General features: G+C 41.9%; 1 long non-coding RNA gene across 1 annotated transcript in view; it reads left to right on the forward strand.

The window, feature by feature from the left end:
• Nucleotides 1-4,998, forward strand: part of LOC148129750 (uncharacterized) — a 53,782-nt gene extending 48,784 nt beyond the window's left edge. Inside the window, exons 2-3 of the long non-coding RNA XR_015750713.1 lie at nucleotides 3,159-3,280; nucleotides 4,825-4,998. This is a non-coding gene — a long non-coding RNA (uncharacterized LOC148129750). The remainder of the gene's footprint in view (nucleotides 1-3,158; nucleotides 3,281-4,824) is intronic.
• Nucleotides 4,999-19,382: the final 14,384 nt, after the last annotated feature.

Here is a 19,382-nt window from a genome sequence, read left to right on the forward strand (position 1 = left end):
GTTTTGCTGGGGAATTCTGGCTGGGGAATTCTGGGAGTTGAAGTCCTCCAGGCTTAAAGTTGCCAAGGTTGGAGACCTCTGGCCCTAGAGTGCTTTGACTCAAATCTAAATGAGTTGCCAGCCTAGTGTTCTCCACACAGGCTTTGAGTCTGTAGTGTTAAGTCCTGTAGAAAGTTAGCACCTACCCCTCTCCTAGAGGAATAAATTTTTTTTTGAGAAATATCAAAAAGACGGAATATTATATTTCCCTGGATGAGAAATCAAGAAACATGCTCTTGGAGACAGAAAGCAGCCCCCCACCTTTCTTGATGGAAAATGTCAGCACTTAAAGAGCTTATTGAGATCTAGGTAGCTCTATTCATAAGCAAATTCCCTGCAGCAACAACTGAACAAAGGTAGGATTAACCCTCAGCCACAACAGAAATTGCCTAACAAGCCCCTTCATTGCATCAGCAGGCCAAGCTTCAACCAAGCTTAGTGCAGACAACCTACAGAGCCAGCTATGACCCCTACAACAGCCAATAGAATACATGTTCTTGCAGAGGAACAGGAAGCTCAAGTTTAAAGCCCCCCAAAAGGTATAAAAGCCCCTCACTCTCAATTCCATGTGGTTAGTTACTCAGAATCAGATGTGCTTGGTGGTTCTGTTCATCATTAAACCCTCTTTCCAATCAGCCTCCATGTTTCCAGTGTCTTTCTTCCAGCTTGGAACTGAAAGAGATGGATATTTCTTCCAACAGTCCCAAAGATGCTTTTTCAAAAGGCAACTGGACTTTGTTTCTGGGGAAAAAAATCCAGTTGCCTTTTGGAAAAGCACCTTTGGGACAACCATGACCTGGATGACTGGGGATCTCCATAGACATTCAGCTAGTATAAGGTTGAAGGTTGCCTGGTATTTTTTTCAAAGATGCATGTCTATAAACTCATAGAGACTGAATGGTAGATTATAATGAGATCAGCTGTAAAGCTGAGTAGAAGCTTGTCTGGGAGAATCTTTTGTAACCAAAAGCTGTAGCACAAAATCCAGGGCATGCCTAATTTTGCAAAATGTTGAATAAGGTCATGAAACCCCTTCAAAAAAATTGTCCTCTAATTGCAATGTTTAATATGATAGAAGAGGGACGTAGTAAATAAATAAACAAATACATAAGATACCTAAGGACTCTGTCCACACAATCTGCTTAGCCAGCCAAGGTCAAGGCTATTGCATAGTATGCTAAACTTGGTTAACATTAACCTTAGTTTGTTGTTATTGTTCTTGGCTTAGCATGTTTGTGAATCTAGTCTGTTGGGCAGGTTTATGATTCAACGTATTGGGCATCCTCAGGAAATGAGCAATTAGGTTAAGGATGATGTATCTACAGCCTAAATGCTGCCAGGAGGTAATCACATTGGCTGCAGTTAATTCAATTCTAATTAAATTTAAATTAAGCATTAGATTCAATTGAGTATTGATCCTGGAGTCAGATTTCTCTTGGTGCTGGCTTCACCTGCCTTGGAAAAAGCCGTTCTCTTGAATTCCACTCAGGAATAGATCTTCACTGGACATCATTGGTAAAAAGAGTGCCAATAGTTTTCCTGAAACAAAGCAATTCATGATTCATTGAATTCCAAGTAATCCTGAATCAAATGAGATGAAGAGTGTGGAGATAACTGAAGAGAGGAGAAAAATAAGTATATTTTTCCTCTCTCTTCTTTGTTGCTTTATCATCAGTAGTAGGATTCAAAAATTTTTACTACCGGTTCTATAGGTGTGGCTTGGTGGGTATGGCATGGTGGGTGTGGCAGGGAAAGGTTACTGCAAAATCCCCATTCCCTCCCCACCCCAATAACCTGCTTTCCAGCTCCATTCTCCTGTGTAGAGCAACAAAAGAAGATCCAGCCAATCAGTGGGATTCGGGAGGCAGAGAATAGATGGGGGCGGGGCCAGTCAGAGGTGGTATTTGCTGGTTCTCCGAACTACTCAAAATTTCTGCTACCGGTTCTCCAGAACTGGTCAGAACCTGTTGAATCCCACTTCTGTTTATCATGCCAGGTTACTTGTACATGTTTGGAAGAACCTTACCAGAGTTTCAATAAAGGAGAATATTTGTAGGTTTTGGTTGAAATGTGGGGTCCTTGATGTTCTCTAAGCTTGGTTGTTTTCTTGAAGACATTTCATTACCAACTAGGTAACATTATCAGCGATAGTCAAAAACTGATGATACCTAGGTATTTTGGATAGTGAAGCATCTGCAAGAAAACAACCAAGCTCAGAGACCACCAAGAACCTCTCCTTCCTCCAGTTTTCATCACATTGTTGGTCTTCTCCATAATTCTAACGCTCCCATTGCTGGATCAAGGGAAGAAGGACATTTATTTTATTTTATTTATTTTATTTGTCAAAAGCTTACAATATAACAGAAACAAGAATAAACATAAGTTTAAATACAAGAAATAGGAACTAATAATTGGGGACAATAGGACAGGGACGGTAGGCACGATTATGCACTTATGCACACCCCTTACAGACTTCTTAGGAATGGGGTGAGGTCAATGGAGGTTAGTTTGAGGGTAAAGGAGTGGGGGTTTGAGCAAGTGACAACAGAGTCAGGTAGTGAGTTCCAGGCATTGACCACTCTGTTGCTGAAATCGTACTTCCTGCAATCAAGTTTGGAGTGGTTTACTTTCAGTTTATATCTGTTGCGCGCTCTAGTGTTGTTGTTAAAGCTGAAATATTCATTAACTGGTAAGACATTGTAACATATGATTTTATGTACTATGCTTAACTCTAATCTTAGCCGGATGTCTAAGCCTAGGATGTCTAAGCCTAGAATCTCAAGGATGTCTAAGCCTAGAATCTCAAGTCTGGTGGTGTAGGGCATTGCAAACAGAGGAATGTAGTACTCTTCTGGTAAAATACTTATGAACTCGCTCAATCGTATTTATGTCAGATATACAGTGCGGATTCCAGACAGCAGAGTTGAATTCAGAGGTTTGCAGAGGTAGCAGGAGCAATATTCCGGAAGATGGTCTGGTAATACTAATTGATTTTGAAATTCTTTTCAGAATTTTTTCTCCCTTCATCAGAAAAATCCCAACACGCTCTATGGAGACGACCGGAAAGCTCATCCTTTCACAGTACTCCTATTCTTAACTTTTCTTCTTCAACTTCTTAGTTCTAGATTCCATTTTTGGTGAGCTGCCTCCAAAATCATTGATCAAGATCCAACCTCTGTTTCCAAAGCCACCCCCACCTCTACAAAGACCCAAAACAAAGCAACCATTATTTTTCACTAAAGTAAGTAGCCTGTGTTCTACTTTAATAGCTGCGTGGCAGATTCTTGGATTTGGAATTCAAGAAAGGATACATGAATTGACACATCTCCAGATTTTCTGCAATTTCCATAATGTGGTCTTCATGCCAAAATTATCTGTTTTTCCCAAGAAAAAACACCATAACCTACGAAGACCTTAGCGCTCAAATATGACTCAACTAAAACAGAAATCTCTCATGGGGTATTTGTGGTTTAGAAAGCTCATCAGATGATTAGATTAGCTGGGAGGAAATGCTTGGAAGATACTTTGCAGAGATATTTCCACTTGTATTTGAATAACTCATTTTCAGTAGAGATATAGATAGCTTCCAGCAGCTGTGGAAAATCTGAGAAGCATATCCTTTCAGCTTTGGTATCATAGGTTCGAAATATATCCAGTCTGGTCTAGTATTATAGCATTCTTCCAGACCTTCCAAAGATGCCTGAGATGGCTTTAATTATATAAGCTTATCATGTGCAAGGATCGCCAATCTTTTGGAGCTCAGGGACCACCAAACTCATAATTTTAAATCTCGTGGACCACTGATATGAATTTTGACTAACGGTGGCTTGCTGACAGGGGGGGAAAAGTCGGTCCCATATTCCAGAGCTGCAGTAGTCATAGAACCGACCCTTTGATCATCCCAGAGCAGCTACTCCTCCACCAAGGTGCATCGGCCTGCCATAGACTGGAGGAGTTGCTACTCTGGGATCACAAAAGGGCCAGTCCTGTGATTACTGCAGCCCTGAAATATGGGACCGACTTTCCCACCAACGGCAGCAAGCCACCTGGGGCGGATTTCCCTCCCCCGCCATTGGTCTTACCTTCCAGTTACAGATCATATGGCTCTACTCAAAGTAAGGTTTGCGCTCAGCTGAAGGGTGGGCCAGTGTGTGAGCAGGCCATGTGGGCAGCACAGCCTTGTGTTCCTGTTGTAAGTCAAGGTCTACATCAGGGGTGGGATTCTACCGGTTCACACCTATTTGATAGAACCGGTTGTTAACATTCCAAACAGTTCTGAGAACTGATTGTTAGAAGAAATTACTGGCCTAATCCTGTAAGGAAGGCAGGAAGGAAACATTCTGGCGTTGCTTACAGAAACTGCCTCTCCGTTAACCCTTATTACATTCTTGGCAGGACTAGACTTCCTATCTTAGGAACCTCTCTGGAGTTTCTTTTCCCTCCTTTGCTGGTACTTTGCTTGTGTGGAGTCACCATTCAAAGTTACAATGGCACTGAAAAAAGTGACTTATGACCGTTTTTCACACTTACGACTGTTGCAGCATCCCCACAGTCATGAGAGGCCAGGCGAGGAGATGCGTCCCTCGATGTGAGTGATGTTGAGTTGGCCATGCCCAGCCAGTCACATGACCACCAAGCCATGCCCACCAACTAAGCCACGTCCACAGAACCGGTTGTTAAAAAATTTGAATCCCACCCCTGGTCTACATGTAGTTAGTAAATCAGATTTTTCTTTAACGGCTTCGTGGTAAAATGCCTTACACTTGCTGTGATTGTTATTTTAAGGCTTGTATAGCTATGGAAGAACGGAGCCAGGAATCTGTCACAGACGCCCTGGAAAAGGATAGAACGCAAGAATTCCTGAAGAAAAATTTCGTTTGTTTTGGAGGCATGTTGGTCATGCCAATCCCTGTGAAGAGCCCGCTTTTCACAGATGAGGAAAAGTAAAAGAAAATACCTGACACCTCCAGAAGAGCAAGGAGCTGGTAAATTCAAAGGCATGTTTACATTTTGGATTAATAAAGCTACAAAAGGTTGGCCTTTATAAAGGTGTATGGCAGTTACTTAACGATTTGCATAAGATGCTAGGTTGCACACCAAATATAAGGCAGAAGCAGAAAGGGTCCAGCTAACCTGGTGCTTCATGTGAAAATCCTGGTTTCCTCCTACAAAATCCATGTGCCATAAAATCATAAGACTGGAAAGGACCTTAGAGATCTTCTAGTCCAACCCTTTTACCAAGGAAAGAGTCCTTATAACATCCCAGATTAGTTTTATCCGATTTTTTTTTTTTTGTCTTGAAAACCTCCAGTGATGGAGCATCCACAGCTCCAGAGAGCAAGCTGTTCCAATTGGTTAATTGTTTCTGTCAGGAAATTTCTCCTTAATTCTAGGTTGGATCTTTCTTTGACAGCCGCAGTGGCGCAGGGGTTAGAGTGCAGTACTGCAGGCTACGCTGATGGCTGGCTGCCTGCAATTTTGGCAGTTCAATTCTCACCAGGCTCAAGGTTGACTCAGCCTTCCATCCTTCCAAGGTGGGTCAAAGAAGTACCCAAAATTGTTGGGTGCAATATGCTGACCCTGCAAACCGCTTACGGAGGGCTGTAAAGCACTGTGAAGCGGTATATAAGTCTTAAGTGCTATTGCTATTGTTATTCTCTCTTTTGCTTCTTGTTCTGCCTTCAAGTGCCGTGGAGAATAAATCAATGCCCTCTTCCCCATGACAGGATTGGAAGACTGCTAGCATGTCACCTCTACGCCTTAGCTCTTTGTTAGGCTAAGCCAACCTAATTCTCTCGATCAATCATCGTAAGGTTTAGCCTCCAGACTCTTCTTTGTTTGCTCTTCTCTACACTCTTTATGGACCTCAGCACTTTTTTGCTTTGTTTGTATCATGGTAACCAAACTGGAGGAGCTTTTCCAGGTGTGGTTTTATTAGTCCAGCACAGAGCGATATTATCCCTTCCAGTGTTCTGGAATCCACCCCATATTGATGCAGCTTAGGATTGCATTGGTCTTGTTGGAAGCTGTGGCATACTGCTGGCTCGTACTGAAGCAGTGGCTCACCTAGACAGCCAGAATCCTCTCACAGGCACTACTGTTGAGTCAGGTACTGATTCTGTAAACCTCTATACAGAGAGAGAGCTTTAGAGCACTGCAAAGCGATATATAAGTCTAGGTGCTATTGCCAGTGGTGGGATTCAGATTTTTTTTTCCTACTGGTTCTGTGGGTGTGGCTTGGTGGGCGTGGCATGGCCTTGGTGGGTGTGGTTTGGTGGGCGTGGCGTGGCAGGGTACTGCAAAATCCCCATTCCCTTCCCACCCCACTAACCTGCTTTCCAGCTCCGTTCTCCTGTGCAGGGCAACCAAAGAAGACCCAGCCGATCAGCCGGGACTCGGGAGGCAGAGAATGGATGGGAGCGAGGCCAAACCGGTATTTGCTGGTTCTCCGAACTACTCAAAATTTCCGCTACCGGTTCTCCAGAACTGGTAAGAACCTGCTGAATACCACCTCTGGCTGTTGCTATTGCTACTGCCTATCTTGTAGTTGTGCATTGGGCTTTTCCTGCCTACATTCAGGTCCTTACCAGTGTACTACAACTCGTTGGAGAGAACAACAGGAGGGTTTTTTCCCCCCCAATTTCCTTGCTCCCTTTTCCTGTTTTTGAACCCAAACTCTACAAGATGCAAAAAGAGAGAGAGAGAGAGAAAAGGATCAGATAATCAAACATTAAGAGCACTCTCCCTGTGAGAAAAGACTGTTTTGTATAGGCTTTTTTTTTAAAAAAAAAATGGGTCAAAAAAGGCCACAAAGGGAAAGCAAGTGGAAAATATAAAATATTAGGCATCTATTGAAAAGTGTTGGATAAAGCATTTCTCCTCTTTCTCATAATGCTTGAGACTCTACCTCTTCATATATTGACTGCGTGAAGCTCACTTTCATGTAATGCTGTATTGATGAGGTGCAGCCTACCTTGAAAAGAGGATTAGCAGATTTATGGAAGACAAGGACGCCGAATTAGCTAAAGACTGTATGGATCCTTCAACATCAAAGGCAGGATGCCATGTAGCAACAGCTGCTGGAGGGCAATTCCTTTCGTGCTTAGCTTCCCAGAGGCATCTGCTTGGCCCTGGCATACGCCAGAGGATGCTTTGAACTGATCCATCAATAGCAGTTAGCATCCTTAGGACTGTCATCCAGCCAGAGATAGACCCCATCACAGCCTTCAGAGGTACCATTGGTAGCAAGCTACCAAAACAATCCACCTATGCAGCCTATAAAGCTCTACAACAGGAGTGTCAAACTCAAGGTCTGGGAGTCAGATCTGGCCCGCGGGGTGCTTAGATCTGGTCCATGGGGCTGCCCTGAAAACAAATGAAAGACCAGCCAGTGAAAATGGAGTTCACAAGGACCATGTGCGGTTCTCCCGAGCTCCGTTTTCGCTGGCAGAGGATTGCAGGAGGCCGTCCCAGCCAAAAATGGAGCTCGGGAGCCTGTTTGCACTGGCAGAGAACTCAGGCCACCACAGGTGCTCCCCAACACAGTGGCCCACTCTGGTCATGCATTACAGCCCCCAAGGTCAAACACAACCCTGATGAAATCGAGCTTGACACCCCTGCTCTTTAATTTACATAATCTGGATAGTCAACAGTTCAGCTGAGTTGGTTACATGAACCAAGCCCAGAGGTGGTATTCAGCAGGTTCTGACCAGTTCTGGAGAACCGGTAGTGGAAATTTGGAGGAGTTTGGAGAACCGGCCAATACCACCTCTGACTGGCCCCACCCCCATCTTTTCTCTGCCTCCCATTGAGTCCCAGCTGATCGGCTGGGTCTTCTTTGGTTGCCCTGCACAGGAGACCGGAGCTAGAAAGCAGGTTAGTGGGTGGGGAAGGAATGGGGATTTTGCAGTGTATCCTTCCCCTGCCATGCCCACCAAGCCACACCCACAGAACCAGTCGTAAAATTTTTTGAATCCCACCACTTACCAATCCATTCCCTTATGCCTGTGATTGCGAACCTATGGCCTGCGTGCCAGAAATGGCACACAGAGCCACTTCTGCCAGCACGTGAGGGGTTGCCCGGAAAAGCCCCACTGCGCACGCACATGCGCTGCCTGCCAGCCAGCTGGTTGTTGGGTATCTGGTGCATATGCATGGAGGGGCGTAGAAGACATGCACACTTGCTCAGAGATGCATGGGGCACACACGGGGGTGGCATGCACATGCAGGGGGCATGGGGGGACCTGTGTGCGCATTGCTTTCTGGGTGCTGGCATGCAAGCGCAATTTTCAGCACAGGAGCCGAAAAAGGTTAGCCACCACTGCCTTATGCTCTTGTACAGTTTTTGGAGGGGAGGGATAAAATGTTGCGGAATCTGGAAGTTTGGTTTTTAATCTTGAGTGGTGGGTGAATAACTTATATGAACCCACCCCTTTAATGACAAGATGGCTAGGTGATTCTTTGTATCATCATCGTGCTGTAGTAACGTGCATTCTCCAGGGCTTCTCAAGCTTCTACAACATCCCAGAGAAAGACATCATGTCTCATGTTGATGTTTCCACAAACATTTCCAGATCAAAAAAAGGGGGGGGGGAGTTTGTGTCTGAAGAACGAGACACAAATGGGTGTAATAGAAAAGGAGAGAAAAAAATGACACTATCCACTGACTCAAGACAACTGGGTATTATTGTGGCTTGTTGGTCCCTGGTCCCTCCAGCAGCCGAATCAGAGGAGGAGGCAGGGTGAGCATGAAAGCAACCTGAGAGTTTTGAGGGGAAAGAGGGAATGGAGCTGGCCGTCAGGATTCTGGAAGTTGCCCTAATTAAATCATGAGCCTTGAGCCAAGTTTCAAAAACTATAAAGAATTTATTAGGAGAAACATGTTGATATGACCTGCTTGAAGCCGATTCTGAGACACGTCATTCACTGTCACTTTTGACCCTGGTTTCCCCCCACCTCTTTGGGTGCATCCTAATTTCTATTCGCCAATGAAACACTTTCATAGCCAAGAGTCATCAATCACGTTCTGCAATTAGAGATTTGCGTGGCAGAAACCCTGGCCGCTTAGTTACAATCTTTGCAAGTTAAGAATGGAATGCGCTTTCACTTCCAAACTTCTGCAATGCTCTTCTTCCTCCCCCTGCCCCGCCCCCACTTCTGTTCATGGCAACCCTAAAACAGGCATAGAAATGTTTTATGAGTTGACACTGTCAAAGAGAGAGACAGAGGCAGAGCCTGGGCCTTCCGTCAGCCTTCAGATGGAGAGTCAAGAGCTCCCAGTCTGGAAGTGGCTGATGAGGAAGAGAAGGAACGGTTGGCTCCAGTGCCTGACGCACAAATGTCCAGAAGGCAGAGGAGAGGAGAGCATTGGAAATCTATGGGCTGGTCCTTGGGACGAAAGAGCCACTGCTCCTAGCAAAGCCCCACCCTAGCTCTGGGGATAAAGGGCAGAGGGCGGAGATGAATAGATGTGGCAGACAACTATTTATCTACCTGCCGTACGGACTTGTTAACTTGTGTTGAGACAGAAACTTTTTGCTGAGGCTGCTGGTGTTCCTAATAAATCAATCTGAGTTAACTTCAGAAGGTTTGTCATATTTGGGAAGTTGGGTCAGGATAGGTAAGTTCAAAACCATCAACAAAGGACTTTGCAAAGAACCCCAAGAATCACAAAACAAAACAGAAGCTTCGTTTGCAGACGAGAAGACGTTTCAGAAACCGGAAGACAGATTTCAGCTGAGAATTAGGAACAAGTCACAAAACTCAACCTGCCTTTCTCTTCATTTCCCCTTCTTTCTTCTTTTATGACATCATTATTCTCACTCCAAGGATCCATTCCGTGACATCACATTATAAATTCTTAACAGGAAGAGAAAAGATATGGCTTTTGGAAGAAAACACATTTCCCCATGAAGAATGAAGAAGCAGGAGAGGTGATAGATTTTTTCACTTACATGTGTCTTTTGGGTTGGTGGGTACTCTTCTCCATAGAGTAGCTTCTGAGATTGAAGCAAAGGGGTGGTTCAAATTGGGATCTCTTTGGTGATTTCTGTACAGGGGATGTTCATCTCAGCTTCTTCGCCGAGGCAGCCAACGTTGCCTGAAGATATTTTCTGTGGTCAAGTGGCCGGCATGACTATATGTCGAGATACATGGAACACTGTTATCTTTCCACCAATGTGGTATCTTTTGATCTACTCACTTTTGCATGCTTTTGAATTGCTAGGTGGGCAGGAGCTGAGGCAAGTAATGGGAGCTCATCCTGTTATATTTGTTCTGACCAAGGCTCCCTGAGATACCAACAAACCTATGTTAAATCCAAAACCCTTTTATTTTACGGCTGTGAATTATCATCATGAGTCTCAACCAGTTATAAATAGTCCCATGGAAGTCTGACAAAGTCCTTCAGAAGAAGTCTGATAAGAACGCACCTTTATCTTTCTTGAAGTTCTGCCAACGACTAAAGTACCAATTAGTCTTTCAAAACCAAACAGAGCACAAAATTCATTATGGAGCTTTCAGGTTCCAAACAGGCCAGAATGAACAACGTTGCTTCCTGCAAAGGTTCCTGTCCCTTTGCCTGTCCTTTATAATTTATGGGAGGGGCAATCACCTCCCAGCCTCACTCCCAAGTTTCCCCTTTTGTCTTAACTGCTCTTGCCTTCCGGCAGTTCTGCGCACATGTGCACTGGGAACAGGCTCTCCTTGTTCCTCTGCCTCACTGCTGTCAGATTCTGGAGGCTCCGGAATCAGCACATAACTCCCAGATGGCCCTGGCCTCATCACTATATCAGACACAGGACCATCGTCCAAGTCCTCCCCAGACTCCTGGACTGGCCCATGTTCTTCCTCACTGTCCGATTCTGCTGCCATCTCTGCAGGCTGCCAGCGGACCGCATTGTGCTTGGGTTTCAAACCTGGGATGTCAGTTGCAAAGAAGCTCAGCTTCTTTAACCATTGAACCATTGTGCTCCCTGTATCTGCACTAAAGGAATGGTTCTTCAGGACATGAGTCCAGAGTTTTCCTGGCTCTCTTTGGTGATGCTGAAGGTCAAACCTGGGCAATTTTTGGCATCTAACACAGGTTCTTTATCATCACGACTGAGCATTTCTCTCAAATCTTACATACTTTCTTGTCTTTGATCGGTTTTCATCCAAATTATTTTAAAAAGGTGGGGAAGTGGAAACCCCACCCTGTGCACGGAATTCTTGAATTTCATTTTAAGAGAGAGATGGTAGATAGGAAACAATCTGGCTCCTCATGCTATGATTGTTTTGTGTCATTCCAGGAAGAGACTGGCTGCAGAGCTAGCCTAAATAAAGGCATCTGGTAGCCATATTTACTGGGTAAATCCAACCCAAACATTCCAACAATCTCTTTTATTTTAATTCAGTCCCATTTAGTTCCTGGGATCAATTCCAGTTCTGTGGAGGCCTTCTCTACTGTTGGTTGCTAAAGAATGTAGCGCTAAACTAGAAGACTGGGAAGAAAGTCTGCTCTTCTTCCACCCTTTAAGAACAGCGCTGGATTTTGTGCAACAGGATCTTCTGAGAAAAACGTCCAGTAAATATACTGCTCCCATTCAAACCCCATGGAAAAAAAATATTGTGGTGGAAGTCTGGGGTGAGGTCAGCCGTATCTGAGCTGTAATCTGAACTGACCACCAAATGGAACAGAGAAAGTTCTCTGATTTTTGTACTCCAGACTTGATAGTCTCTTCTATACCACTGTAAACAACTTTGCTATTGGTTGAGAAGTGAATGGGTTTTTAAAAGTGAATGGGTTAGCATTATCTCATTAAAATGCATTACATGCATCATCTGGGCTATTTTTCATACTTCCCAAGCTTAATTCTATTGATATCTTGGAGGAATAAAATTAAAGGAAAGGTGTTGATTTCAAACTCTTATGGTTACCAGGGTTAGGTTTTAATCCAGGGAGAAAAAAATTGTGGGGCCTATTTTCTTTTATTAGCATTGGATGAAACAAAATAGTGACTCCAGAAAAGTCCCTGGAGAAAATCAACAATTCCTTCCATTTTTTTTTCTTATTGACATTCTTTGTTCCTTAGGGTTTCAAAAACAAAATTCCTCATGAGCTTTGTGATCAAGAAAGTCCTTTTATCCCAACCTTCTGTATTGACTGAAATGGGAAATCACCCCAAATGTGAAAATTCTGATGTGGTTTAGAGATTTGGAGGAGTTGGGGGGGGGGAGACTTTTTTTTTAAATCCAAAAGTTTGTTGTATGCAAAAAAATGTTAATGTGAAAGATGGAAAGACTAGAATGTGATGGAAGTCTTGGTCTACAGTTGGTCATCATACAAGTGATAATCTTCATAAAGCTACATTCTATTTTTTTTAAAAAAAGACAAAACATCCCAGAGGTGGTACCTCAATATTCATTGTTAATTGGTTTAGGAAGATGTGATGAGTACCCAAAACTATGAGTATCGAATACATTTTCCCCGTAAGAAATAATGTAGTGAGTCACAAGCCAACCGACACCAACAAGTTCTAGCTTGTGCACTGAGTACCAAACAAACAATGAGTACCAGGACAAAATGTACCAAATTCTCAAAGCAGTTGAGTACCAAAGTACCACTGTACTTGTACCTCCAAATATTTGGTTGGGAATCGATCAAATACAAATATTTACATTTGAAAGGTATCTCTAATTAATTTTCAGTTTTAAAAGTAATTTCAGGCTAATTTATCTAAACAATTCATTGAATAAATTCTATAACTTTACTTTATCTAAAGGCTAGCCTATAAAAAAAAATATGTCCTGAACACACACACACACCCAAAAACCCCTCTTCCAAATTTCCAAAGCATTCATCCCAAACATATCAAAATTCAAGATTCAAGCAATAAATCAATTAAAAGTCACTTGATTACATAGAAAAGATTTTTGAACTGGTTGAAAAACACATTTGCCATGAGTTGCTAAAAATAGTTTCCTAGACATGGTATGCCATGTATATAATGCAAGCCACTACTTATATGATTCAGGCATCAGCAGTTTTATTTATTGACTTACTGTCTGTCTGTCTATCTGCCTACCTTCCTACCTGCCTGCCTGCACATCTCTCTCTCTCTCTCTCTCTCTCTCTCTCTCTCTCTCTCTCTCTCTCTCTCTCTCTCTCTCTATCTATATATATATATATATATATATATATATATATATATATATATATATTTCTATTATCTATCATCTCTATCTCTATCTATATCTTTCTATATCTATTTATCTATTTATCTATCTATATCTATCTATATCTCTCTATCTCTCTATCTCTCTATCTATCTATCTCTCTATCTATCTATCTATCTATCTATCTATCTATCTATCTATCTATCTATCTATCTATCTAATCTATCAACTATCATCCAATCAACCAACCAACCAATCAAACAACCATCCAACCATCGATCCTCCATCCATCTCAGCTATCTAGTGCCTATCTAACTATGTAGCTAGTAATCCAGCTATTTCTAGCTATCTCTAGCTGTCTAGCTATTTTTAACTATCTAGATATCTCCAACTCTAACTATCTGAATGACCCATAAATCATGTTCCTCTCACATGAGTCTCTGATAATGGGATGCCATGGGGAACACACACAGACCAAGGTGCAAGAAAATAGTGGTCAACATTTGTTCTCTCAGCAGCAATGGAGGCATACAAAAGAAACGAGGACCATTTACAAAATGAAATCTGAATCCCTTAGGAACTAAAGCCAAGTCTTTATTCGGTAGTCTGTTCTATGCATGCTTTCTGTGCCCCCACTAAAATGTGTTGTGCATCCACTCTGGAATGAATCTGAATTTTAAAAGGTGTGAAGCAAGGCACCATTCAGGAACATTTGGGGACATCTTGACAATAACATCAACTACAATTATCTGTATTCCAAATGAGGCTTTGTAATAGAAAATAATCTTTTCTACCTGTTCCTCTAAGCTCCCCTTTGTTATCTTGGCTTTTTTTTCATGCAGAACGGAGTTGCCACATTTCCCTGTGGCCTCCCATTGAAGTTTATTTAAAAAGCTTTCACTATGGTCGTAATAAATCCTTTGAACAGTTCAGCTTTTTCTTCATTTCATTTCTTTCACTAGTCCAGGGCTATAAATTAGATCTCTCTTTCCCCCACGAGTTTCGGATGAATGATTTAATTAACAAGGGAAGAAACAAAACAAGGCTTTTCAACACTTAAAAAGCTGTTGAGGAAAATAATTTCAACATGGTTTTTTTTTTTTTTTAGATGAAGATGCTAGGGAATAGGGCCAAAACAATTCTTCATTTCTTTTTATATTTATTTTTCTCTTGCTTTGGAAACAGAACCTCTCTTTACCTGTCTCCAAAATGTAGAGATAGAAAAAAGTAGTACCAACTTCTGAGGTAATGAAATGGAAATGAATTTAAATTATTTGCAGTGAAATTCAGGTAGCCCTCAATAACCACAGTTGAGATGATAGATAGATAGATAGATAGATAGATAGATAGATAGATAGATAGATAGATAGATAGATAGACAGATGATAGATATATAGATAGGCAGGCAGGCAAGGATAGAATGATGGATGAATAGATAGATAGATAGATAGATAGATAGATAGATAGATAGATAGATAGATAGATAGATAGATAGATAGATAGATAGATAGATAAAGGGACAGACAGATGATAGATAGATAGATAAATAGATAGACAGATGATAGATGATAGATGATAGACAGATAGATGATAGATGACAGAGATAGACAGAGATGGAGATGATAGATAATTATAAATGATAGATGATGATGATGAAGATGATGATGATGATGATATAGATAGATAGATAGATAGATAGAGAGAGAGAGACAGTTGATAAATAGATGGATAGATAGATAGATAGATAGATAGATAGATAGATAGATAGATAGATAGATGATAGATAATGATAGATGATAGGTGATAGATAGATAGCCATGTTCATTTAGGTAAATATATTCGTCCTAACTATTCATTAAAGAAACATATTTTTTTATTAAGGGAAGAACTGCAGAAGAGAGGAAAAAAATCCATATTTCTCATTGCCCAATTGTGACCCTGCTATTTCTCAAAGTAATAATAGCCCAATGGAAAATATGCAGCTAGACCTAGCAGCCTTAATTTTATTTTCATTTCAAATGGGAAATAGGGAGTGTACTTATTTCATTTTTATAAATGACTCGAGCCAAACGCTCCGAAAGATACATAGCAAAAGAAAAAAAAAAGTAATTTCTTCTCTCCTTAACTTGCCCCGGGGTCCAAACCACCAAAAAAGATGCTGCCTAGAAAAACCCTTCCATGCTTTCTCTTTTACACTGATGAATGCTGAATTGGAACATCATTAAGGTGTCTGAGAGGAACAAAACAGGAGAAGAAAAGAATGAATTGGCATTATTTAAAATCAATAAATAAGAAAACAGGAAATCAGTGAAGCCAAGGAGAAAATTCCAAAATGCTTTCGGTAGCCATTCAGGGCTAATCAGGTGTTCTTTTGAAACATATAGCTAATTACCAGGTTTCTTTCACATAAATAAGAGCAAATCTAGGGGGATATGATCTTACAGGAAATGCAACACACCAGGAAGGGAAACCTTTTGGTGCAAGCAAATAATGTTAGCTTATTTAGTCTACCTATGACTTCTTTTTCTTTTATCTTCAGTGTTAAATCTGTACATTTCTGCATGGTCCAATACTTTTTAAATTATATCTTCTTCCATAGGTGTTTCCTCGCTCTTCCAATGTGGTACAAATACAATTCTTGCTGCTGTTAAAACATGCTATATCAAATATACATTCCTTTTATCATATTTTTCTGGTATTATGCCTAACAAAAATAGTTGTGGCTTAAAATCTATCCGCTACCTTAACATTTTTTCTAACCAAGTATGCATTTTCACTTTTTTTTTTTTTTTTGCTTTTGGGCATGTCCACCACAAGTGATAATATGTGCCCTGACTTTTTATTACATTTCCAACATTTGGTAGACATATTTTTAAACATTTTTGCTAACATCGCCGGTGGTAAGTGCCACCTATAAAACATTTTATACAACTTTTCTTTGTAAGTGGTTGCCATCATCAATTGATAGTTTCTTTCCCAGAGTTTTTGCCAGTTATTTAGTTCTATATTATATTCGAAAAAAATTGCCCATACTGGATTTCAAAATCTTCTAGTCATTTTTGGGTATAAGACAGAAAAGGAAAATATGACTTTGTAGAAGAATGGCCCAATAGATATCAGATCCTTGGACTTTGGAAAAGGTTTTGACAAAGTCACTCACCAGAGGCTCCTAAGCAAACTCAGTTATTCTATATTAAAGGGCCAAGGTTCTTGTGGATTGACAACTGGTATTAAAAACAGAAAATAGAAGAGGAATAGATGGGCCATCCTCCCACCAGTCAGATATGCAAAGTGGAGGTCTGTAGAAGTCACCACTGGAAGCAGATGGTGCCAGAGAGAAGGGATTGGATTAGGAAGAGTTTAAAAAGGATTTATTCTAGTGGAGTGAAGGGTCAGAAAGTGAAAGTCAGACTTTTACAGTTCATCTGACTCACAGATGAACACAATACAGAAGCCTGATGATGGCAGATGAGATTCTGCTGAAACGTTGCTACAACTTTAAAAGCACAACTACAATGACGTGGGAAAATACCCGAATACACATACACACATATATGTCTCTTCTTGAAAGCTTCCAGTGATGAAGCTCCCACAACTTCTGAAGGCAACTTCTTTTCCACTGGTTGATTATTGATTGTTCTCACTGTCAGAAAATGTCTCCTTATTTCCAGGTTGAATCTCTCCCTGTTCAGTTTCCATCCATTATTCCTTGTCTGGCTTTCAGGTGCTTTGGAAAATAGCTTGAGCCCCTCCTCTTTTTGGCAGCCCCTCAAATATTGGAAGACTGCTCTCCTGTCTCCCTTGGTCCTTCTCTTCACTAGACTAGCCATGCCCAGTTTCTGCAACTGTTCATCATATGTTTTAGCCTCCAATCCCCTAATCATCTTGGTTGCTGTTCTCCGCATTTTCTGTAGTGTTCAACCTCTTTTTTATAGTGTGGTGACCAAAACTGGATGCAATATTCTAGGTGTGGTCTTACTAAAGGTTTATAGAGTGGTATTAGTACCTCATTTGATCTTGATTGTATCTATTAATGCAACGTAGGATTGCATTGGCTTTTTTCACTGCCATTGCACACTCTTGGCTTATATTTAGCTGGTTGTCCACTAAGACTCCAAGATCCCTCTCACAGTTACTGCTATTCAGCCTGGTTTCACCCAGTCTATATGTGTATTTTTGGTTTTTCTTGCCTAAGTGTAGGATTTTACTTTTCTCTACATTGAATTTCATTTTGTTAGATACGGCCCAGTGTTCTAGTCTGTCAAGATCCATCTGGATCTTGAGCCTATCTTCTTGGGTGTTAGCTATTCCTGCCAGCTTAGTATCATCTGCAAATTTGGTAAGTTCCCCTTCTGTTCCCTCATCTAAGTCATTTATTTCCACTCTGTAAAATTCCTTTCCTGCACATATTTAGGGAAGGGGACAAAATATGGAGCTAAAGCTATGCAGAAAGAGAATGCAAGTTTATTTCCGAATGAAAGAGCATTAAACAGCTACATTGTGGGTGTGTTTGTGCGTGCATGTTACAGAGACGAATGAAGAAGAGACAGATTCCAACCAAAATGTTTTGGCTTCTCCCTTTTTCAGTGGAAATGCTTTTGCTTTTAAACGTTTCTGTTTCATGTGGCGCTATAATAAGTAGATGTTTTTCCTTGATTAACTGCATTATTTTTACATCCAGAAATAAATTATCTGCTATTGGATACTATTTTTTAAAAATGTATTCTGGAGTTTATTCCACACTAGCCACACCAACATGGCACTCAGATAATTCGTTCTTTCTAACATGGGACACTATCTCCAAAATATAACTCAAAAAGAAGAGGAATAGCAGAAAATTCAGTTATCAACTCTTTTGTGCTGTGTGCTAACAACTGTGAAGGATTTATGTAAGAACCATACAACGCCTGGCCTTACGGACTTATCTGAAGCGATGGGCACAAATACATGGATTTACTTTCCCTATGTACAGGTAGTCCTCAACTTGCGACCACAATTGAGCCCAAAATTTCTGTTACTAAGCAAGGCAGTTGTTAAGTGAGCTTTGCCCCATTTTATGACCAGATGTTAAGAAAAATCACTGCAGTTATTAAGTTACATGCAGGGGTGGGATTCAAATTTTTAACAACCGGTTTGGAGGGCATGGCTAGGTGGGTGTGGCCATGTGACTGGGTGGGCATGGCTTTTTTTCCCAGCAACCCCCCCCCCCTCAGTTTTTGGGCCTTCTGGGCCTCAGGGAAGCCCCCCGGGGGGGGGGCATTTTTGCTCCCAGAAGGCTCCCCATGGGGCTCAAGAAGAAAAAAAACGGGTGGGGGGAAGTTCTGCCCCCCCTCCAGGTTTTGCCTTCCTGGGCCTCAGGGAGGCCACCTGGTTGAAGCAGTAATCCCCACCTCCATTTTGGGGCCTTCTGGGCCTCAGGGAAGGCTCCTGGGGGGCATTTTTGCTCCCAGGAAGTTTCCTTGGGGCCCAGGAAGGCAAAACATGGAGAGGGGGGAGCTGCACTCCTTCTCCATGTTTTGCCTTCCTGGACCTCAGGGAAGCCACCTGGGTGAAGAAGCAGTAAGACAGGAAGGGAATCCCGCACAGCTGATCATAGGAACAGGTGATAGTTGAGTGGGGGGGAGAAATACTTTAAAGAATGACTGGGCAGGGAAGAACCCAGTCAGCAAGGTCGGGCATGCCTATAATATTGCGCATGCATGATAAGGACTGACTGGGTGAGGAGGGGAGAGGAGGGGTGGGCGGAGAGAGGCGGGGCCAGCCAGGGGCACAATTTGCCAGTTCTCCAAACTGCGCAGAATCATAACAACCGGTTCTATAGAACCAGTCCGAACCGGTAGAATCCCCTCCCCCCTCCAGGTAACATGGTTAAGTGAATCTGGCTTCCCTCTTGTCAGAAGGCCGCAAAAGGTGATCACACGACCCTGGGACACTGCCGCCATTATCAATATGAACCAGTTGCCAAGTGTCTGAATTTTGATCACATGACCACGGAGACGGTCCAGTGGAGGTAAGTGTGGAAAAAATGGTTATAAGTCACTTTTTTCAGTGCCATTGTAACTTCGAATGGCCATTAAATGAACTGAAAGTCAATGGGGAAGTCAGATTTACTTAACAACTTAACGACTGCAGTGGTTCACTGAACAATTATGGCAAGAAAGTTTGTAAAATGTGGCAGAATTTATTAG

The sequence above is a fragment of the Notechis scutatus genome, chromosome 10 (assembly GCF_049901735.1).
Source record: "Notechis scutatus isolate UNSWTSFEM ecotype Mainland chromosome 10, rNotScu1.2, whole genome shotgun sequence".
Taxonomy (NCBI): Eukaryota; Metazoa; Chordata; class Lepidosauria; order Squamata; family Elapidae; genus Notechis; species Notechis scutatus.